At 29.2% G+C, this 22,822-nt stretch overlaps 4 non-coding genes across 4 annotated transcripts; 3 read left to right on the top strand and 1 right to left on the bottom strand.

Annotated features, from left to right (window-relative positions):
- Positions 1–12,678: 12,678 nt before the first annotated feature.
- Positions 12,679–12,752, bottom strand: TRNAT-AGU (transfer RNA threonine (anticodon AGU)). Its single transcript has one exon. It is a non-coding gene; the product is annotated as a tRNA-Thr (tRNA).
- Positions 12,753–13,700: 948 nt separating this feature from the next.
- On the top strand, positions 13,701–13,774 carry TRNAT-AGU (transfer RNA threonine (anticodon AGU)). The gene has a single exon. It is a non-coding gene; the product is annotated as a tRNA-Thr (tRNA).
- A 2,567-nt stretch (positions 13,775–16,341) lies between these two features.
- Positions 16,342–16,415, top strand: TRNAT-AGU (transfer RNA threonine (anticodon AGU)). Its single transcript has one exon. It is a non-coding gene; the product is annotated as a tRNA-Thr (tRNA).
- A 1,372-nt stretch (positions 16,416–17,787) lies between these two features.
- On the top strand, positions 17,788–17,861 carry TRNAT-AGU (transfer RNA threonine (anticodon AGU)). Its single transcript has one exon. It is a non-coding gene; the product is annotated as a tRNA-Thr (tRNA).
- Positions 17,862–22,822: the final 4,961 nt, after the last annotated feature.

Genomic DNA, 22,822 nt, shown 5'->3' with positions numbered 1-22,822 from the left:
GTATTTGCGAGATATACCGGAAGTTGCACAACATATATTCGCGTAACTCAAAAAGAGTTTAGCTTATTAAAAAAATCAAAAAACCGAAATTCCGCAATAAAATTAACTTTGAGAAAGGCTTAACACCTTTTTAATCGTCGCAGTACTTTAATACTATAAAATTTATTAGCAAAATTTCAGTATTTTTGTTTTTTAAAACGACATGAAAAATTTGGAAAATGAAGCTACGCTGTTAATTTTTCTAAGCTCTAATTGATTAAAATCTGTCCACAAATTTTGATTTTATTAGCAATTATCTCTAATAACATTTTTCCCATATTTTTGAAAAAGTCTTTGATAAATTTCTTAATTGTGAAAAATTGTATACATTTTTAAAAAGAAGACACACATTCGTATACGTTGATATTTAATATATATATCTTATATTTTCCACTAGTCAAATTTAAGGATTCAAAATCAACAATAAACAGAAAATTTACAGAATCTTGCCGTTTTGTAAAAACGACACTGCATTGCCGACTATTGCAGTACTAAACATACATGAACACTGCATGTGTAGCTAATTACTACGAGTTATGTATCTTATCTTTTGTAAATAAAATTAACAGTTGTGGACAGATTTTTAATAATTTAGATCTTGTTTTATTTGGAACTTCGTTTTCTATATGCGCATTTTCCAATTTTTAGTGCCGTTTTATATTTCTAAAACAACTGCGAAGAATTAAAAACACGTTAAGCCTCACTTAAAGGAAATTTATTGGAATTTCTGTTTTTTTAGTTTGTCCAATAAACTAAACCGTTTTTGAGTTACGCGAATATACATATCTTGTGCAACTTCCTCCATTTTCGAAATAACGGCTTACCTCGAAAATACGAGCTAACCTAAAGAAACGGTTAGCACCACTGAATTCAGCGTACCCGAATTAGATAAAACTACTGGTTGCCCTCTTGACAGAAAACAAGTAAGAGTACTATATTCGGCGGTGCCGAATCTTAAATACCCTCCACCTAAATATGATGGTATAAAAGCTGAAATAATATAACAATTGTTAGAAAGACTAGTTTACGCAGAAGATATTTTATTTTAAATGTACAAAAAATTGTATCTAATTCAGCAATTTATAACTGAAATTCCTGTTAGAACGTTTGACACAGTTAATTATTGTCTTTTAATTGAGAAATTGTCGTCTAAGTTTAATTTTTCTAAATCTTCGTGTAAATTATTATTTTCTTACATAGGTAACCGTAAACACTTAGTTGGAACTGGGTTAAACGATCTACAATATCTCAGTGTCAAAGTGGCGCACAGTGGTATGAGAAAAAAAAGAGGGAAACAAATCTGTAACTTCTAAACCCTTAGTCCGATTTTAATGAAATTTCACATGCGCAAAGGGGAAGTGTTGTCTAGTTTAAGTCTGGACCTCAAAATTTTTCCCTTTTAACCTCAAGTGAAGAAACAGAGTATAAAAAAGGGTATACAAATATATTTAGACAAATTTCAAAATATTTGGTTGTGGGACTTATGTGTAAGCTATGACCTATTGTCGTTCGATTGTTATAAAATATTTTAACGTGATTTTTATGTATTTATATGAGAGCTGGTGCCAATTATGGGCCAATATTCACAAAATTCAGTATTATGATTTTTGAATACAAATTACTGATCTGTATACTATTTTTATTTAATATATGGATGCTATGACCTATTATGGTCCTAAGTATTTGAGGGCTATTTTTGTAGAATTTCATATAAACAACGCTATTAACAAGAATGGATCTTATGTGGGAGCTATGCCGAATTATGCACCAATATTTAAAAAATCTTGTAGTACGATTCTTGGATACAAATTACTCATCGGTGTAAAATTTTGGTTGAGTGTAGATTTTTATGGATATTTGTGCAGGGTAATGTGTTTTCCTGAAGTAGTTCTTATATGGAGGTTATGACCAATTATGGGCCTATCATCATAAAATTTGGTACATCGATTTTTGTATATATTGAATAAATTTGTTTTGAATTTCAGCCTGATAACTATATTTGTAAGAAATTTATGAGGATATTAGTGATTTTCGGGAGTGGACCTTATATGGGAGCTATGGATAAATATGGACCGATATTCACAAAATCCAGAAGTATGATTACTGGATTCAAATTACTGGATCTGTGCGTAATTTCATTTTGATATCGATATGTTTTTAATACTTTTTAAGGTTCATATATTTTTTCGGAAATGGGCCTTATAGGGGAGCTATAACCAATTATCGGCCAATCTGCATACAATTTGGTACAGTGATATCTATATATATGAGTATAATTTTTGTCGAATTTTAGCATGATAAATGTATTTATAAGAGATTTATGAGTACTTAACTGATTTTTGGAAGTGGACCTTATATGGGAGCTATGGTCAAATATGGACCAATATTCACAAAATCCAGTAGTATGATTTCTAAATATAAACTATGGATGTGTGTGAAATTTTGTTTTGATATTGATATTTTTTAGATATTTATGTAGGTTATTGTGTTTTTCGGAAGTGGTCCTTATGTGGGAGCTATAACCAATTGTCGGCCGATTTTCATAGAATTAGGTACAGCAATTTTGGTATATATGGGGATTATTCATGTCGAATTTCAACTTGATAGCGATATTTATAAGACTTTTATGCTTATTTAAGAGATTTTCGGAAGTGTACTTTATATGGGGGCTATGGTCAAATATGGGCCGATCCACGAACAATTTTGTAATATAATTTCTTTTACCACGAAACTTATTTTCGCTGAATTTCATATGGATATTCATATTCTGTAGGCAGTTATAGACCATATAACCATATTTCGGGAAGAAATTTGTATGGGGGCTTGGAGAAATCTTGGACCGATTCTTATAATTTTAACCAGAGTTACTCCTTTTATCATAAAAGTAACGAGTGCAAAATTGTATGATATTAGCTGCAATATATTTACAAAAAATGTCCAAAAATATATGAAAATTATCAATTTTTTTTTGAGGTTGTCCCACATTTTCATTCATAACTTTGGTTCCACTGTACCGATTTCGCTGATTTTCAATACCAAACTGCTTAGGAGAACAATAAACATTTTTCTTGCAAGTTTAACCATTTTGTTTGTCTATTTTGGACGTGAGCGTGTTTTACACAGACAGACAGACAGACGGACAGACAGACGGACATGGCTCAATCGACTTAAAATTTCATAAGGATCAATAATATATATACTTTGTTGGGTCGCAGATGAATATTTCTCAATGTTACACACGGAATGACAAACTTATATATACCCTCATTCACCACTTATGGTGGTGGAGGGTATAAAAAGTGTAAATTTTGTGCACAGTGTTGTCAATGACATGCACGATGAAAGCTTATCTTTTGCTATTTTTTTTGAGATTTGCGAACTTGTTGTGGGTTTTTGGAACTATTTTGGTACCATTTTGATAAGCTTAAAATGGCCTTTAATCGTGTTTATTTAAGAGATCTCAAATACTTTTTTTTTATTTTTTTTATGAAATTTTCGCCCCCTGTTGTGGGTTTTTGGAACTATTTTTAAGGATTCAAAAAACATCAATTGTATTAATTTTTGATGCACAATCGACTACTGAAATCAGATTTGCAATATATTCAACTCTTTTTGCGCTACAGAAAACTGTGCTCAAAATGCGCGTCTTTATGTGCGATGAACCACCCAAGGAGTGAAAATTTTCCAAAAAAAAAGGACGCCATTATTTTTATTTGCGCAAAAACCTTCAGAAAAATTATGATACCCGAAAATCAAATGACGTGACCTGGTCACAAACGAACTCTAAACTACATATAGAGCCATTCCCGCAAAAAAAGCTCAAGCGACACATTTTCCATATAGCGTTTTTTTAAATAAATGAATTCATTGGCATCATTTGCATCATCTATCGTTATGAATTTATAACAAAAACAATTTTAGCTTAAGTGCACTTTGAAAATTCTTTGTGACAGGGTTTTGTATCTTAAGCAAAAGTTTCTTAATAAAAAAACAGAAAAATATATTGTTTTTCAAAGTTATAATATATGTAATTATTAGACTTGTACTTAATAGTTCATTTCAATGACCGCTCATTTTAGTTCATAGTTCAAAAATGAACTAGGTAGCTCTTCTAATTCAATCGCTCCTTTTGAATTTTGAACTACTTAAAAGAAAGAAACGAATGATATGATACTGGAGCTAAAATGCTCCTTGGGTTTTTAATTTGCTGTCAGCTGCTATAATTCTGAGAACAGATTCTATCCATTATGACCCTTATTTTTTCGAAAACAAGCATTTAGTTATGAGAGTACATTTGAAACATTTTAGTTCATAGTTCAATAATTAACTAAGTGAGCAAACGATTTCAACTAGTTCATTTAGTTCAAATAATGGAATCGTTCAATAATGACCCAAGTCTAATAACACTGTCCAACAAATTGAGACTTTTTGATTGGAACTAGGGAAATTTAAAATTTTTTCCCCGGAAAAACGGGAAATTTAAAATTAATTAAAAATACTTTAATACATTTAAATATAACATCTCTGTTTGATGAATGGCTTATTCCAAATATTAGTGGAGTTTTTAAACCCCATTAAGGATACAGTAGAAGCATTAAGCCGACATTTTGCTATGATGAACACTCTTTATGAACAGCTGTTATCTAAAAATTCTAAATTTTCTCAAAAAATGGTTCTTGCAATAAAATGTAAAGTTAATAAACAATATAACAGCAGACTTATGTAAATTTAACAAATAACTTCACAACATAACAAGCTAAAAATACTTTGTTCATACATACGCCTATTTGACCGCAATGTTCCCTCATCAGTTCAAAGCGATGATGATAATGATTTAAAATCAAATGCTGAAAGTTTTAAGCGGGAATTATTATTTGAAGCAAGTAGCAATCGGAGAAAAAATTCAGATTGTCTTTATAAGGCTTTATTAACGATAAAGCCACCACCTGGTTAAAGCGAAAGAGTTTTATCGGTGTCTGGAAACTTTGCCACTAAAATAAGAAATCATAAAATGACTTACTGAATGCATTTTGAAAACACAAACTGCATTACAAATGCAATTAAAATATTGATCGACAGTGAATTATAAACGTACTCTATTACCAGGACAAGAGCTCTACATCATGAATATCGCTAATATTTAATTTTATAGTAACAAATGATCTCCAAATATTTGATCCAACATTTTTTTTGTTTTATGTTAGTAGAATTGAATTGTAATGTATTGTTTTTCATTTTCTTTTAATAAAATTAAACAATTTTGTAAAATAATATTCTTTTTTACTTATTTTTCTAGTTGAAAAGAAGTTCCCGGGATTCCCGGGAAATGAAATTTTTCATTCCCGTTTCCTGGGAAACCCCAAACCCTAATTGGAACAGAATAGCCTATAATTCTGAAAAGCCATGTTGAGTAGATAATTTTTGTAGAATAAACTTATAGTCCAGTTGGTCTGAATTTTGTTTTACAGTGGGTCAAAGATTTAGTTTTTTGATCGAAGGGTGCTGAGACAATTCTTGTTGTCAGATTTATATTGTGGAATTTTATGGGGATCATTTTTGTGGAAGATCTTAACCATCTATCTCCTCTCTTTAGGTGTCAATTTGACCCTTTTTTCTAGAAAATCAAAAAAAGTCCATTTAAGGACATTTAAGGATTAAAATATTCTACGAAAAATGTTGTCGGAAAATTTCAGTGGGGGTCACCAAAGATACCAATGTTGTAGATAAAGATCTTTTCGCTTAATTAGTAAAATTACACGCCACGGCTCACATTTTTTAAAAAAATCGCCAAAAATTCAAGTATGATCCGAATGAGCTGAAATTTAAATAGTCCTTAAGCAGATCTACATAAAACAAGAATATACAAGTAAGTTATATCATTTAGTTAAAGATATATTTAGGTATATTTATTTGTTTTTTTAATTCTGCTCGATCTTTTTTTGGTTTTTTAGATATAGGAAGCCTATGGAGGGTCGACATTTTTTTTAAACATAACAGCTATTTTTGCTATAAAATTATGAATAAAATCAAAACAATTTTCTGACAGTTATCTCATATGTACAAAAAGTTACATGCATTAAAAGTTGGAACCTCTAAAAATTGCCGTATTTTTTGCGTTTTTTCCAAAATGTCCCTATATTTTTTTCTTTTTTAGAAAAAATTTTTCTTCGGGACTATATAATAATGACCTATTACTATTATTCTGCTGATATGAGAAAGCAATTGTATTCATTTTATGCATTGGATCAAAATGTGTCTTCATACAAAATTGTGTTGCTCTAACTTAATTTAAACAAGAAATAAATAATAAAAACCTTCTCCTGTACAATTTAGTTTTTGTCGCTTGAGCTTTTTTGCGGGAATGGCTCGTCACCTTAAATGCCAAACAGACGTAACTACACAAAAATTCATTGATTATGGATCTTTTTGTCAAACAACATGCTCACGAAATTATACTTTATTGTTATTGATTTTATAGCGTTTTTAGGTTCTCCTATAAATAAGAGTGTAGTTATGTCCGTTTATATTTAAGGTGGCGATATATATTCAGAAATAGCACTTAATATCTAATATGGATTTTCCGATGTTAAAAATTACCCAAAAAATACTAAATTGTTCTTCCCTACTACCAATAAAATCATACTTAGAAGTCCATATGTATGTATGTATCTTTTACAGAAATAACTAAAATTTTTTATCTAAATCCTAATACAGCAACCGAAAATCCCTGCTGCAAATGTCAATTTTCCCACCAAGATAAAAATAAGCTAAAGACAGACTACAAACATAAACAAGGTGCAAAAGGAAATTGGGTTGGTTGGCATTATTTTTTAAATCAGATTAACACTTATTTGTCTTTGAATGAAAAAAAAATAAAAACATTAAGACACCTACACATATTTGCACAAACAATCAGACAACCACAAACGCATTGTTGTAAAAACAAATAACTATTTACGAATTCATGATCATGATTACAATGACAACTGCGATGGCAACGATGACAGACAAATAAACGGAAAACAAAGAGCATTAGAAACAGCAAAGCTTTAATCGAAAGATAAGGATACTTTACTACTTTTCGACGAATTAACTATACGACGATACGCACTTACAAATCCACAAATGTGAGGCATTTTATACTACAACACACAACCCTGCAAGTCTTAGAAATAATTTCACATTTGTGTTAAAAAATCATCACTGGTTAAACATCCTAATTTCGAGGTGAAAGTTTAAATCAATAGATAAATTTAAATTAGAACAGTAACTGTAAGCTCATGTAAACTCATATTGGCAATTGCTTCCTTTAAACCTGCAGGGGATAAACTAACACACTCATAAAAATTACCATAAAATCATTAATTCACCCATACATTTGCACAGGCAATAAAATAGAAAACAAAAGGAGAGATAAATAAGGATCAAATATCGAGTCAAATGCTTAAATTGGCATCACATTTTCCACTTTTGTGAACAATCAACTAAAATGGATTCAAATTCAAATGAATTTCATGCAAGTTTTATTAGTGTGTCTTTTACTTCAATGTATATTTGTTAATGTATGTGTGAATATACATGAATTTCTGGATGTATGGAAATTAAATTTGCAAATTGACGAGGAGCCAAGATAATGAAATTGACTAAAAGATTTACAACAAGTTTTAACACTACACTGATATATTTTTACGTTTCCTACTCAATTGTTTGTTGACATACTCAATATCATACATAGAAATTTACATAGTAAAATGTATACTTAGGGCTGTAAACATGTAAGAATTAACATTCTGAATGTTAATTACAAATATGTACATTAGGGATATAACTAATTCCGTTGAAATTTTTGCATAACACCACGTGATGGCCAATGTTGTATAAGAATTAGGCCATTTGGAATCAAAGGTCATTTGGAATAAATCATTTTTTTTCTCTGAAATATTATATAAATAATTTCCTATTTTTTTTGCAAGTGTGAGGGATTATTTAAAAATTATCTTTTGAAGTATGTCCGCAGATATTATTAAAATAAAATATATTGTTTTTCAAAATAATTGAAAATATTTAATGAAACCCGTTATTGCGTTTGGTGCGTGAACTTTTTAACAACCTCGAAAAAATAATACCGAGGTTTTTCATATTTTTTAATGCTGTATTCGACAATGCTATGCCAATTTGCATATTTGCCAAAGATGTCAATAGTTATATCCCTACTGCACATGCATGTAAATTAGGTTGTCCCTTACTTTGTAATTTTTAGATTTTCGATGCTTACATGGTGTAAACTTGTTCTCCGACATCTAAAACCCTAATTCAAAAATTTATGCAAAATCGTTAAGAGGTTGCACATTTTATATGAATTTTCAAGTTTTGAATCAAGTAGCTATTAGGGTATTCATTCGAATAATGATCGTTCGATTAATCGAATAATTTCTTAAGAATAATTATTCGAACATTTTAAAAATGGCCATTTTCGAATAATGAATAATTCGAACAATTTTATGTAGAATAATCGAATAAAACGAATAAATGTTCATATATATTTAAATTTATTAAATTGCTTAAAATTTTTCATAATTCCAAATTTAAATATGTAAGTAATAATGACTGAAATTCGACAAATAACTAAAGATAAAGGTAGTCTTTTGATCACTGTAGATGAGTGGTCGATAGCTCCTTCTATAAATATATAAATCTTACTGCAAGAAGTTACAATTCTAAACACAAGTCTTTCAATATGTTTAATTTAGGACTTGAACCATTGAAAATGAAAGGTATAAAATATTTGTTATTTTGAAAAAAAAAATCTCAATGATTTTAGAATTGATTTCGAAACAGAAATTTAAGCGTCTACCCGTTAAGAATCAAATATTAACTTAGATTAAAGTGGTGTTGAAAGTGATGGCGACTGTCATTTTGACTTAGTTTAATTCCCTAAGAACACTTCATTAAGCAAAGATTCGGCAACGTTGATGGAGCGATTTGTTATAAATAAATTAGAAAAAGTGAATAATTAATTTACTTAAGAATTAGTTACTCATGAACGACATAAAAAAGTTCTTAATACGTTTATATTGTCCTTGAATTCAGGATCATGTCCAACTAGCTAAATTTTTTTAAAGGATAGCTCCAAAACGGAAACTAAAGAGTTTGTTAGTCAATTGTTTTGTCGATTGTTCGCGAGGGAATCTAATCAGAATATTTCTGATGAAAATTAATTGATAGACTTTGTTTTCGAATGTTTTTTAACATTATCAATACTTGAATTGTTAGCTTGAACGTTAATTTCTGTTATTCTTTAACAATAAAATATTAAAAAACCTACATCAAAATTTCATTCTTTACTTTTTTAAAAAAAATTTAATTATTCGAATAATTCGATTAATTTTAAACATGTGATCGAATTATTCGAACAAGTTAAAATATCTTATTCGAATTATTCGTTTTATTCGAACAAGAGAAAAATCCAATAATTTGAATACCCTAGTAGCTATATTCTAAAAAAAATAAACTTTAAGATTATTCCAATTCAAAATAGTTTTTGTATTTCATTTACCCATTAAGTATAACTCATTATAATTAAATATCAAAGAAACTAAATTTTAGTGGGATGCGATTTGGATATCTATCAAAATATATGTTTTGTAACCCAAAACATAAAATTTTTGACTTTTTTTCAAAATGGACCCTTTTTTAATTTTTTCTCAAAAGATAGCTTAGATATTTTCCTTGAAGAGCATTTTGTTCTCTTAGTTGTATGCGAGTGGGATATCTATTAAAAAAAATATTTTGTAACTCAAGACATAAAATTTTTGAATTTTTTTTTCCAAAATCTAATTTTCTTTTCAAATGGGCCCTTTTTTATTTTTTGCTCCATTTTTCCACACCACCATAGCACGACTTTTTTATTTTTTTAAGTTTGCATGCACATAACTTTTGACTGAGTAGATTTTTTTAAACAATTCTTTCATACTATTGTTAATACATGTCTTGTTAATTCAAAAAATTATATATAGAAAAAAAATATATTATAGAAAATCGGGAATGAATTGGATCCGCTATTAGCAAAAAACCAGACCAAGGTAGGTAAATAAAATTAAATTTTACTTTTCAAATGCGAATAACTCGTAAACTATAAGAGATAATATATGGCTAAAGCATTGTTTTTTGTAGATCTCGTCTAATAGATTCCACATATATAAAAATCTTTCAAATCGGATCGCAAACAAAAAATGTTGCATCATTTTTAATTTTTGATATACCCAAGGTGCCCCACTTTGGGGCATTGTGGCTCGGCCCCCCTTGGTGTTATAAGCCCAAATTCAAAACTTAAACTTATCAACACCTCCTCTATAGCCACGGGAAATTTTTTTAAAATCGGGAAAACCGTTAGAAGTTACAGATTTATTTTCACTTTTTTTTCAGATCCCCTACTGTACATAGTGTGGAGGGTATAATGCGCTTGTGCAGATGTTTGTAACGCCCAAATATATTGTTCTAACACACACAAAGTATACCGATCGACTTAGAATCACGTTCGGTACAGGTAGAAATTTTAAAGATATTTCGATCAAATTTGGTACATATAGTTTTGCAGCAAAAGGACCAAGCCTACTGAAACTGGCTGAAATCGGTCCTCCAGAAATTGGACTTTATCGGTCAGAAATATATAATTTATATATATATCTCCACAAATTTCTCTCGAAGTAAATTTTATATATACGAAATTCATGTCTCCAAATTTTGTAACGATCGGTTCATAATTAGTCATAGCTCCCATATAGACCCGCTTCCGAAAATCACTTTAACGTGCATAAATTTCTTAAAAATGTTGGTATACACTCAAAATTCACATAAATAACTTTTATATAGATATAAAATACACGATCTAATTTCATGGTGATCGGTCCATAATTGGTCATAGCTCCCATATAAGGCGCACTTCCGAAAATCACGAATATAAATTATTGATATTTTAAAAGAAAAATGGTTTTTCTCATTTACTTAGTGTAGGGTATTATATGGTCGGGCTTGATCGACCATACCTTCTTACTTGTATTAAATTTTTTTCTGCTCAAAAGAAAGCTAAGGAATTTTCCTTTAAGACCCATTTGGTAACTTAGTGAGATGCAAGTGGGATCTCTATCATAAATGTTTTAAGACAAAAATTGTATGTCTTGAGTTACAAAACATTTATTTGAATATACAGTCAGAGACTAAAGTATAAATACACCTCAAATATTGATTGTTTAAAGAAAAGTAAAGTTTAAGGAAAACTTAAAGTATACAGTTTTATTTGGTTTCATAAATAACAAAATACAATAACAAAAAGTAGACTTCATTACAAACATAACGGTAATTAAATTGTATGTTTTGAGTTACAAAACATTTATTTTGATAGATTTCGAACTCGAATTCCACTAAGCGACCAAATAGGCTTCAAGGAAAATATCAAGCTTTCTTAGATATTTTCCCATTTTGAAAATAAAGTCAAAAATGTTTTTGATTTCCGAAAAAAATATTAAAAAAATTTTATTTTAAGTCTATTTATAAGTACATTTAAGCTTAACAGCCTTGCATGGACTTTATTTCAATATTTTAAAAATAAAATACAATTTTTCTTAAAACTATAAGTGCAGGATTCATCGTTAAACATTTCTCTACAAAACTGCATCATTTGATTTTTGAAATTGAGTAGTCGAAGAATAGTGGAACTTTGTTTTGCTCGTGGCAAAAGCTATCGAAAAATCGTTGGCACAATATCGACCAAATTTTGTCCTTACAAATCGGCCCACCCTAATGTACATGTATTATATTTTTATTGTACCATATAAAAATAAATTAAATAATACTATAACGGCCTTATAGTGTTGGGCCTTGAATTAATTAAATAAATTATAAATGAATAACAAATAAGAGTGTTACAAAGAAACTGTTTCGAAAGAAATAATCGATATTTTTTTATGAAAATGCTAATGTTCAATTGCTGACATTTTCATATAAATACGTTCCCTAGTCTTTATTATAATGTTTGCATTGTTTGGTCCTTGCGGAAATTTTGTTCGATTTTTATAAACGCACCAATTGTCACAAGTTGGCAATAAATTTTCAAGAAATTTGTTAATCAATTTGAACAATGTGAGCGAGCGTACTACATTAAAACCTTTTCATTGATTTTAAAATTCACATACTACTCTTTCTATAATTACTCTAGGGAGAAGAAATCTGTCACAGAAATTGTTGTGTGAGGTTAGGGACTGGAGTGGTTCTGGCCTAGGTGAAGTTAAACTGACACATTTTATAAAGTTATTGACTGGGCTTGTTTGGAAATGCATCACTGTGCTGCATTTGATGCGCAGTACGTTCTAAAATACAAAAGTTGGCAACACTGCGAATGTCTTGAGTTCTAAAAAGGAACAGTGAAACAGATGATGGGCAAAAAACCATCAAACAAGCTCAGAAAAATGGCTGATGCATTGTCTGCGTCTGCGCATCAGCTGATTTGCATCAGCATCGCAAACTAATTACAGCTGCGTATCAAATGCAGCGCAGTGATTCATTTGCCCAAAAAATATCTAAGTTTCGAAAGTTATTAGTTCTTATATTAGTTACTTTAATATAAAAACACACATCATCTTAAGGCCCCGGCGAGATTCGAACTCACGATCTCCTGTTTACTAGACAGGCGCTTTAACCAACTAAGCCACGGCGCCTTCCTGAAAGCGCCGTAAAAACGGAATGTTTAAATAGCTATTCTAAGAAAAATATTACAAATGAAATAAATCAATATCAAACATGAATTTTAATTAAATAGATAACTAGCCAAATAAGTAATCAATAACTGTAATGTATGTACTACTTACTGTTGTGAAACTACAAATTATACTTTTACTTTCCACACGCAGAGAAAAAATATAATTGGGCATGGTTACTGTAACCATTTAAATAGTGTTACAAGATTTTTAACAATATTATAGTCACAGTAACCATTTATATGATTGTGGTAACCACAATATGGTTAATTTATGAATCACATGATTGTATCAACCATATATATGGTTACAGTAAACAAGTTTAGGTTTGTGGCAACCATATTTATGATGAATAATTTTATCATAATATGTTGTTCTCAGATTATGATAAGCCTTAAACCGAGAGCAACATAATATGATAAGTCCTTCATCATATGAATGGTTGTCACAAACATATATTTGTTTACTGTAACCATATATATGGTTGATACAATCATGTGAATCGTAAATTAACCATATTATGGTTACCACAATCATGTAAATGGTTACTGTGACTATAATATAGTTAAAAAACTTGTAACAATATTGAAATGGTTACAGTAACCATGCCCAACTATATTTTTTCTCTGCGTGCACTTACGGTTTTTATTTTAACGGATTTTTTTTTTTAAATATTACTGTATTTATTTTTAATAGCAACGAAGAAATATAGAAATAAACAATCTGTTTGCCACATGTCTTACTTCGGAAAAAAATAGTTTCAATCATTTATGTTGGACAATGTGGAATTTACAAAAATCCCGATCCCGGATTTGTAAATACCAGTTCCACTTGGCACCCCTAAAATAAACCGAAAAGACGCTATGTGAATCGGGCAATAGTCCAAAATTTAATAAATGTGGTTTTACAGGCGCCGTGGCTTAGTTGGTTAAAGCGCCTGTCTAGTAAACAGGAGATCGTGAGTTCGAATCTCGCCGGGGCCTTCAAATGTTGAGCAGTTTATTTTTCAATTATTGGATTCAACATTGTGAATTTTATTGGAATACCAAAATTTTTAAAATATTTGTGCTCCTTTAAGTGATTTTCGGAAGTGCGCCTTATATTGGAGCTACGCCTAATAATGGACCGCTATCGTTACAAAATTTGGTGGTGCGAGTTCGACTAAGATAGTTATGAGAGCTTTAACGATTTTCAGATAGGGAGGCGTATGGAGGTGTTAGGAAATAAAGGACCGATTTCAATAGGCTTCGGTCCTTAGAGCAATTGAGTACAAGGTTTTCATCGCTTAATCCATTCAGAAAGAGTTAACCGCACATTGTTATACTTTAAGGTGGGTATTGACAATTTTTTCCATGTTACAAACATCAACACTAAATAACCCAATATATATATGCCAAATAGTGTTCGATTAGTGAATTATATTGACATTGGGGAATAATTAGCTTGATTTTGAAAAAATAGCTTGACAAACTTAACCCTTTGTCGACCGACGGTACATATAAGTACCATAACAATAATAAGCGTACAAAATGAAAACAAAACATATTTTGACCCTTTTTGCCCAAAAGTACTTTGAATTACACTATCATCCACAAGGGGTTAAAAATACATACGCATTGTTAAAATTTTAATTAATTTACCGAGTATACTGCATTTAAAAAGTAAAATATTATTGAAATCGTTCGGTATGTCCATAAATCGTTTGTTTACATGATAGTACTACTAGTATTGAAAATATTTTATTTTTTAGTTGATTGGTATTTTTCTACAAATTTGTTGACAAGTATTAATACTCAGTATTGTCGTCTGTAAATACTAGGGTTGTTGATTATTCGAGTTTAACTTTCATCGATCAAAAGTTTATCATTTTTTATTATTCGATTATTGGAACAAATAATCAATAAAAAAAATATTATTCGAATAATTTACTATAATATATTTAAAAGCATGGAAGTAAATGCGATTAGCCAAATTCAAGCGCAATTCAGACAGGATGTAAATATGCGGCTAAGTGAAATCATGAACCGATTTTAATAGGCCAAAATAGAAATGTCAACATTTTCTTGTTTTAGTTAATTTTAACTTAAACTATGGCCGAAAAATCGAAAGTAACCGCAAAAACTATTTTCCGACATTCTAGACACTCCAAATTTGGTATTCAGCCTTCTACTGTCAAACTATTCGATTTGAGTAAAAATGGGCGGTCCACGCCCCTTTTTTTGTAGTGGGATTTTTTTATAAGGGGGATTTTCGAAAAAAAATAATGCTTACTCTCTAAAACTCCCCCTTTATAATTTGATAGATAAATTTCTATAAACCTTAGACAAAATTACGAAAGTCGTATCAGTTTTTTCGTGGGGCTTACCTTTTGGAAAAGCATCATTAAGGCGTGAGTTTGAAACTATTTGAAAAAAAATGCATATCATTGAACCCTAGTTTCCCACGAACAACTACATGTAAGAAACTCCATTAAAGGTTGTTATCCACGGGAGTTCTTCTCCACAAAAGACAATAATAAATAATTTCTAAATACAATCATTTACGAAATATCTTTACAACAGTTAAAAATACACATCTCGAGTAATAGAATCCATATTCAAAGATTTATTTTATTGAAAGTATATTTTGGAAAACGACGATTTATTTAATAAAAAATTATACTGCTTCACAATTAATAAAATGAATTAGAATAAATTTATATGTACATATATTATAAGCATTTTATTAATAATTATGGGTTGTCAACTGTCAACGTGATAAAAAAAATTAAAAAATATGATGTTGGAAAATCGAATTTTTGCTGCAAAATTTGGAAATTCTGACATAGTGCAATGTTGTGATCTATAGATCTTATTAAATGAGATGATGAACATATCTGTTTAACATTATAAATTAAAGGTTTTGATTATTTGAGATTTATTTATTTGAGTATTCGATTATTTGACAATTATTGATCAATTTTCTCGTCGATTATTCTTATAATTTTTATTCGAATGACTTTCTGGTTGAATTTTCCGTTTTGGTGTATTCAGAGATTTATAGTAAAATTTCACGGACAATATTTTTTCGGAACATGTTAACCCCTTAAATTCCTATTTTAATGGTGTTTTTTGCTCTTTTTTAAAAGAAGGACGAAAAAGACCCATGAGTTGAGGATGGGGGTTAACATATTCTACAAAAATGTTCTCCGTAATATTTTACATACATTTGCTGAACACATTTTATACCTAAAATGTAAGGATCATATGGTTTCTTATGCCGATTAACAATAATAATGTGCCAGAGTTGGGAAACTTTAACCCCCTCTCAAATGAAATCCAGATGTAAGCTTTCAAAACGCCTATACACGTGTATTTTCTTTGTCTCCTCTATCAAAATTTATTGGTCGGAACTTGTAATTCTTTTTTGTGTTGTACAGTTTTATCAATTTAATTAAAATTCATGTTTGATATTGATTTGATAACTGAACTATAATTTCTTCATTTAGTTTTTAATATTTTTCTTAGAATAGCAATATAAACATTCATTTTTTTTACGCCGCTTTCAGAAAGGCGCCGTGGCTTAGTTGGTTAAAGCGCCTGTCTAGTAAACAGGAGATCGTGAGTTCGAATCTCGCCGGGGCCTTAGATGATGTGTTCTTTTGGTTTTCTTGTTTATGTGTTAGTTTGGCCCTTATTTTTCACATTTCGATTTTGAACGAGGTTATGTTCAAGTATAATACCGGACAAAAAAAGCAAACAAAATTCCCCAAAAAGTTTCTTGTGTGTCATATTACGGAGTGTCTACAAAATCGGCTTTTACCTTTTTTAAATCAGCACAGAGTGCCTTCATATGTCAATTTTGTTCCACGAGAGGCATATCCACTGTCCAGAACTTCGGTCTGTGGAAAATAATTGAAGAACAAAGTAACGGTATCATAGGACATATCCGATTTTAAGCGTAAGTGGACCACCTCGTACAAAACGGTAACAGAAGCAACTATAAAATCCTTAATTAGAGGTTTCCGGAAAAAGCGAATAAATTTGTATATACGGAGTAATATTTCAATATTTTAATGAATTTGTACAATATTTGAATAAATGTACGTGTTTTTAAGAATGTTTATATCGAACGGTTTATGTTTTATTTAACTTAATACAAATTCAGAATACAAATTGTTATTGATAAAACCAATTAAAATTGAAAAATCGCAATTAATATTGATAAAAAAAAACAAATTTAAATTAAGAAACCCATTTGAATATTCCCAGCAAAAATTTTGTGAATTTTTGTAATGACAACTAGTTATTTCATGCATTCTTTTGTAAGGAGTGGTGGTTACCCAGCACATTATTTTATTTACTAGAATAAGTACTTATTTTTATGCAGGCTGGTAATGAACTTTTGCATTTAGCACAGCTATCTAGTGTGTTTGACTGGAAAACGGGAGGTTAGTGGTTCGCCACCTGTCAAAGACATTAATTTTTTTGTTCATATCATATTCATTTATATGTTGATGTTAAAGCTATTGTTAACTTCCAATAAAATAACTCGTACATGGAGCAGTGAGTTAGCAGCTTGACTATCAAACACAAGCAAATAATGTAACTGTTCGATTCCCACACAAGGCAATATTTTTTGTGTTTTTTTTTTTTAGCTACATATTCTTGTTGTGAATTTACTACTTATTTCTCAACTGAATGTAAGTACATTTGTAAGCTTGACCCCTGAATTTTTTAAAAATCTCGAACAACGGTAACTAGTGTTTCAGTCAAATAATAAGTAGTTATCGCTTTGCTCCAATTATACTTGCTGGCTTACTAGGTAAGTAAAGTTTTTGCTGGGTTGTGTAAAACCAATTGAAATTGAGAAATCAAAATAATTTTCAACTAAATGGCTAATATTTCAAAATTCAGTGTAAGGTTTACAAACGAAACGACAAACTTAATATACCCCCATCTTTTTGGAGGTACGCTCGCAAAATAATAACATGTTAATAAAACAGCATTGTTATTAAGGCGCCGTGGCTTAGTTGGTTAAAGCGCCTGTCTAGTAAACAGGAGATCGTGAGTTCGAATCTCGCCGGGGCCTTTGTAGAAGTTTTTTTGTTTTCCAATTTGAAAAATGTCTACTAGTTCTGCAATTACCGATCAATTATATTAATATAAGCAACATCCTGCAGTAGATCATCGAACTAGTTCCGCAACGTCGAATTAGTTAGTCACTAAGGACTACTAAAAATAAATTTATCAGAGAACTGGATTGGACTCATAACATCTCGTTTTATAGTCAAATGCACTAAGACACAGAGCTCTTATTTCTACTGCTCTCAATAGAATTGCAGTACTGCTCTTATTAAGAATTGCATGTACATCATCAGCAGTGTTGCCAGAAAAAAATTGCCTCATGTCCCCAATCTGAAGCTCGAAGTCCCCAAAAAATCCCCATTATAAATATAAATCCCCAGTTTTGTCCCCAAAATATTTTTGTAATAAATAATTTCTTCATTAAAAATTGTATGTTATTTTTTTGTATTAACAATTTATTTGCTAACACATATTTCGTTTTATTACATTTAGTTTTTGTGTTTTTAATTAAAATAATATATACATATATGCATATATATATATATATATATATATATATATATATATATATATATATATATATATATATATATATATATATATATATATATATATATATATATATATATGAATACATATATGAAAGGCGATCTAAACAAATACAAAGAACATTTTTAATGGATGAGAAAGTTAATGTTACATTTAATTAAATCTAGTAAAAATTACAAAAATCTATAAAGATTTTTCATAAAATTTATATAATACGTTTTGATTGATTTGATTGATTTTTAGAAAAAAAAATGTATATTCGTATACAAAAAGTAAATAAGTTTTTTTATAGGTACAAAACAATTCGAAATAACAGTAAACAAAAATAATAAGGTAAAAAAAATACTCAGCAATTAAGAACAAAATAGATTATTTAACAGCTAATGTTTTAGAAACAGATAGTTTTCTGTACATTTAATTTGATAAAGATCAAATTAATTCATAAAAATTTAAATATAATATCAAATTTGTTTTCTTAAATTTTTTCATTAAATCTTCGTTTTTATAAAATGATATAAAAATAAACATTAACGAATTCAAACATAACTTAAATTTATCAATGGTTTATAAAACCATTTAAAAATTGTTTATTAATATGGGGGTTAATCTTTTACCCCCTTATTCATAATAAATTTTTAATTTTATAAAAGGTTTATAAAACAGAATTTCCATAAAAAATTTGTTTTATAAACCTGTAATAAATTTAAAAATTGATTATGAATAAGGCCTTTATAATTTAACCCCCATATGCATAAACAATTTTTAAATTTATCAAAGGTTTATAAAACAAAATTTCCATACAAAATTTGATTTATAAACCTTTGATAAATTTAAAATTTGTTTATGCATATGGGGGTAAAACTTTAATATTTTGAAATTTCTTCCATATCCATTGAATATTTTTCCTGAAATAAAACATGAATTATAAAACAATATAAAATTTGTATTTGTTCTATGTACAAACCTATTGGTTCTTATTTCAGAAAGTCAATACATCATACGCGTCAAGCTCATCATGATCTTCTACGTCTGTTTGTTTATACATATTTTCTGAATTAAATTTTTTAATCATAGATTCAGGAGTTTCAAAATTATAACAACATACTTTGTAATTATTTAAATAGGATTTGATTCGTATTAATGATTCCAACATTTCATACTGCATTTTATTTCTGAGTTTAGTTTTAGTTGTATTCATAAATGAAAATATTCTTTCCACAAACGCATTACTTATAGGCAATACTAAAAGATTGAATACAGCTGTAGCAAGTTCACGAAAAAAGTAATTTCCAGCATTATCTTCGTATTCATAAACTATTGCCCAAAAACTAAAAATTTCTTTAGGTATGTTATTTTTTGTGTGCTTTTGCCAATCTATATGTGACAATTTATTCCATTGGTTTTCATATGTACTTAGCGCAACTGTGTCGTTCATAGAATTTTTCAGGATGCCATACACGGAATCAAATCTATTTTTGTTTTTAATATTTTTAAACTGCAGATTTTTAAAGAGTTCCAAATGTTTAATACTTTCTGGAAACCTTTTAAGCATTTCCTTTGCCAATAAAATTAAGTAATTAAAACAATTTTCTTTAAATTTAATAACGTCTGGTAGTGGGTGCATTTCCAATTCCTCCGAACATTCTATCCCTATGTCAATATCATTGATGTCTAAATAATAATCCTTATAAATTCTGGTTTTATGAATTTTGAACAAATTGACATAAATATCAATATCAAATGCTCATATCCTGAATATAAGTCAATGTTATATCCTTGAAAAAATAAATTTACTGAGTTGACTTCGTTTAAAATTGGACTTAAAAATAACAAATACAATTTATTTGTGTTGTTATTTAATTCAGATGATATATGTTGAGCCATTTTGTCATTATCGTTAGTAGCTATTATATTAAAATGAGATTGCAACTCGATCCATTGGTCCAAAACCCTTCTAACCCTAAATTAATTAAATCAATTATTTTCTTATATTTTAGCGTTCGTAATGGAGAGTGTGCAAAATAGTTGTACAATTCTTTAACTAGAAATTCAACCGAGTTGGGGATAGATTTGGCCGCTTCAGAACTACATAAGTTAAGTGAATGGCAAATACATTTAATCAATTTAATGGAATTATTTTCTTTTTTTAATAATGCATAAAGTGATTTTTTTGCACCACACATGTTATTTGCACCATCTGTTCCAATGGCACTTAAATTATTTAGGCTTAAATTTAATTTTTGTAAACATTTTATAAGACTTTCAAATAAAGCTTCTGCTGTAGCCTCCTCTACAACCAAAATTCCTAAAAATTCCGTCATTATTTCGACTTGCTTTGAGTTGAAATATCTGATACATATTGCCATCCATTTTACTCTAGATATATCAGTTGATTCATCAACTATTAAGGAGTATTTACCATCACCAACATTTAATAACAATTGTTCTAGAAGTGTTGGTACTATAACATATTTTATTACCGCTGAACATTTGGTCCTATGCATTTTTAGCGAAATTGATTTATTATTAATTTGTAGTGTTTTAGGAAACATATCACATAAATGATCGACTGATATTATGCTTGAGTGTGTTGCTATATACATTGCCATTTTTATTTCAAATATTTTACTTTCTTTTGAAGTTGTTAATACACCTGCAAAAAATTTATATATTTATATTTTTTTAGAATATTATAATTGCATTTTAAAACATTAACATTTTTAAATAAAATTTTATGAAGTACTATTCAACAACATTTTTCTCTGATTGAGCATCGGTACATTACGCAATATTCACTTTAAAATTATTCGTTGATCGCAATATAAAATATATTATTAAATACCTAATACCACCAAGTGTCAAACTATGTAATATATTGTGGCTTAATAAAAAAAGCAAAAAAATTTTATCAAAATGTTTTTTCGGAATTGTTTTTCTTTTTAATTTTTTACCAAATTTTTTTTATTTTTTAAAAAATTTATTAGTGAAAAAAAATTTATGACAAAAAAATTTTTTGTTAAAAAAAAAATTCGGGTTAAAAAATATTTTTCCCGATTTTGACCCATTGTAGGTCCAAATTACTATAGCCTTATATACATCGTTGCAATGGACTTTGAAATATCTATCATTAGATATCCATATTATCTATATTAATGACTTAGTAATCCAGATATAGATCAAAAATAGGCCAAAAATCGAGGTTGTCCCGGTTTTTTCCTTATATCTCAGCCATTGTGGACCGATTTTATCGATTTTAAATAGCAACCGAGAATTCCCGATATATTGATGTATTAATCATGTTTGTAAGTTATTTGGGGGCTACGAAAAATTGATTTCAACATACAGACGGATAGACGGACATGGCAATATCGATTTCTCTCCAGAATATATATACTTTGTGGGGTCGCAAATGAAAAATATAGAAATTCCAAAAGGAATGACAAACTTATATATACCCTTGCCATTGATAATACGTTATTTAGGCAGAAACTTTTCTATTGCCCCAAGGACGAAGGCTATTGAATTTGGTTGGAATCGGCCCATTACTTCTCCTATCCCCCATATCAGAAAATAGTTAAGCTCTCATAAATGTCTTAATTATATAGAAATCCAAATAAAATTCAACACAAATAAGTTTCATATAGTATATGCAAATAATGTCACCAAATGTAAAGGCCAATTCTGAAAATCACTTTAGCGAGCATAAAACTCTTAAAAATGTTGGCACTCAAATGAAATTGAATACAAATAAGTTGTATACATATACATATACAAAAGTCTTGTCACTGGATGCCCTTTTAATGTTTATGGTGTAGGACTAATACGGGAGCTATGATTTATATTGAAAGTCATCTTTTAATCCACTCAAAAAGTGATTCTGAAGTGGGTGTTTGGCGTTACACAACCTTCCAACCTATTATTGTGTAGTTTATAAAATCAAAAGTCAAATGTATTAAAATAAACATACCATAATTGTTAATAGTATTTGCTGGCTTTAAACAGTTCAAATTGGCCTTGTGTTTCTCTGTCTGTCCATGTTTTTTGAGGTATTTTTTGTGACATTGAAGACTGACTTTGCACACCTTGCACTAAGCACCTTGGGATGAACCATTAACGCTCCATTCAGGGGCCTCCTCGATAGGAACAAGCCATCCTATTATAGAAAAATAATATTAAAATTAAGGTTTAGTAAAATATATTAACTACGTACCTTTTGTCCACTCTTCTTTTGTCCAAGATTGGTTGAAGGTTCTTTTTTTAATTTTTGACATTTTAATTTTAACTTTCTTGACTAAATTTGTTATATGTATGTATTGTTTAATTTGTGTTTTGCAGCTTCATGTATTGTACAAACTTTTCCCGTTACATTTTTTTATTGACAGATGAATGAATTCGCCTGAAAAATATGATTGCCAT

This window comes from Calliphora vicina, chromosome 5 (assembly GCF_958450345.1).
Source record: "Calliphora vicina chromosome 5, idCalVici1.1, whole genome shotgun sequence".
Classification (NCBI taxonomy): Eukaryota; Metazoa; Arthropoda; class Insecta; order Diptera; family Calliphoridae; genus Calliphora; species Calliphora vicina.
The sequence above is the reverse complement of the archived record's forward strand: the minus strand, read 5'-3'. Positions and strand labels throughout refer to the sequence as shown.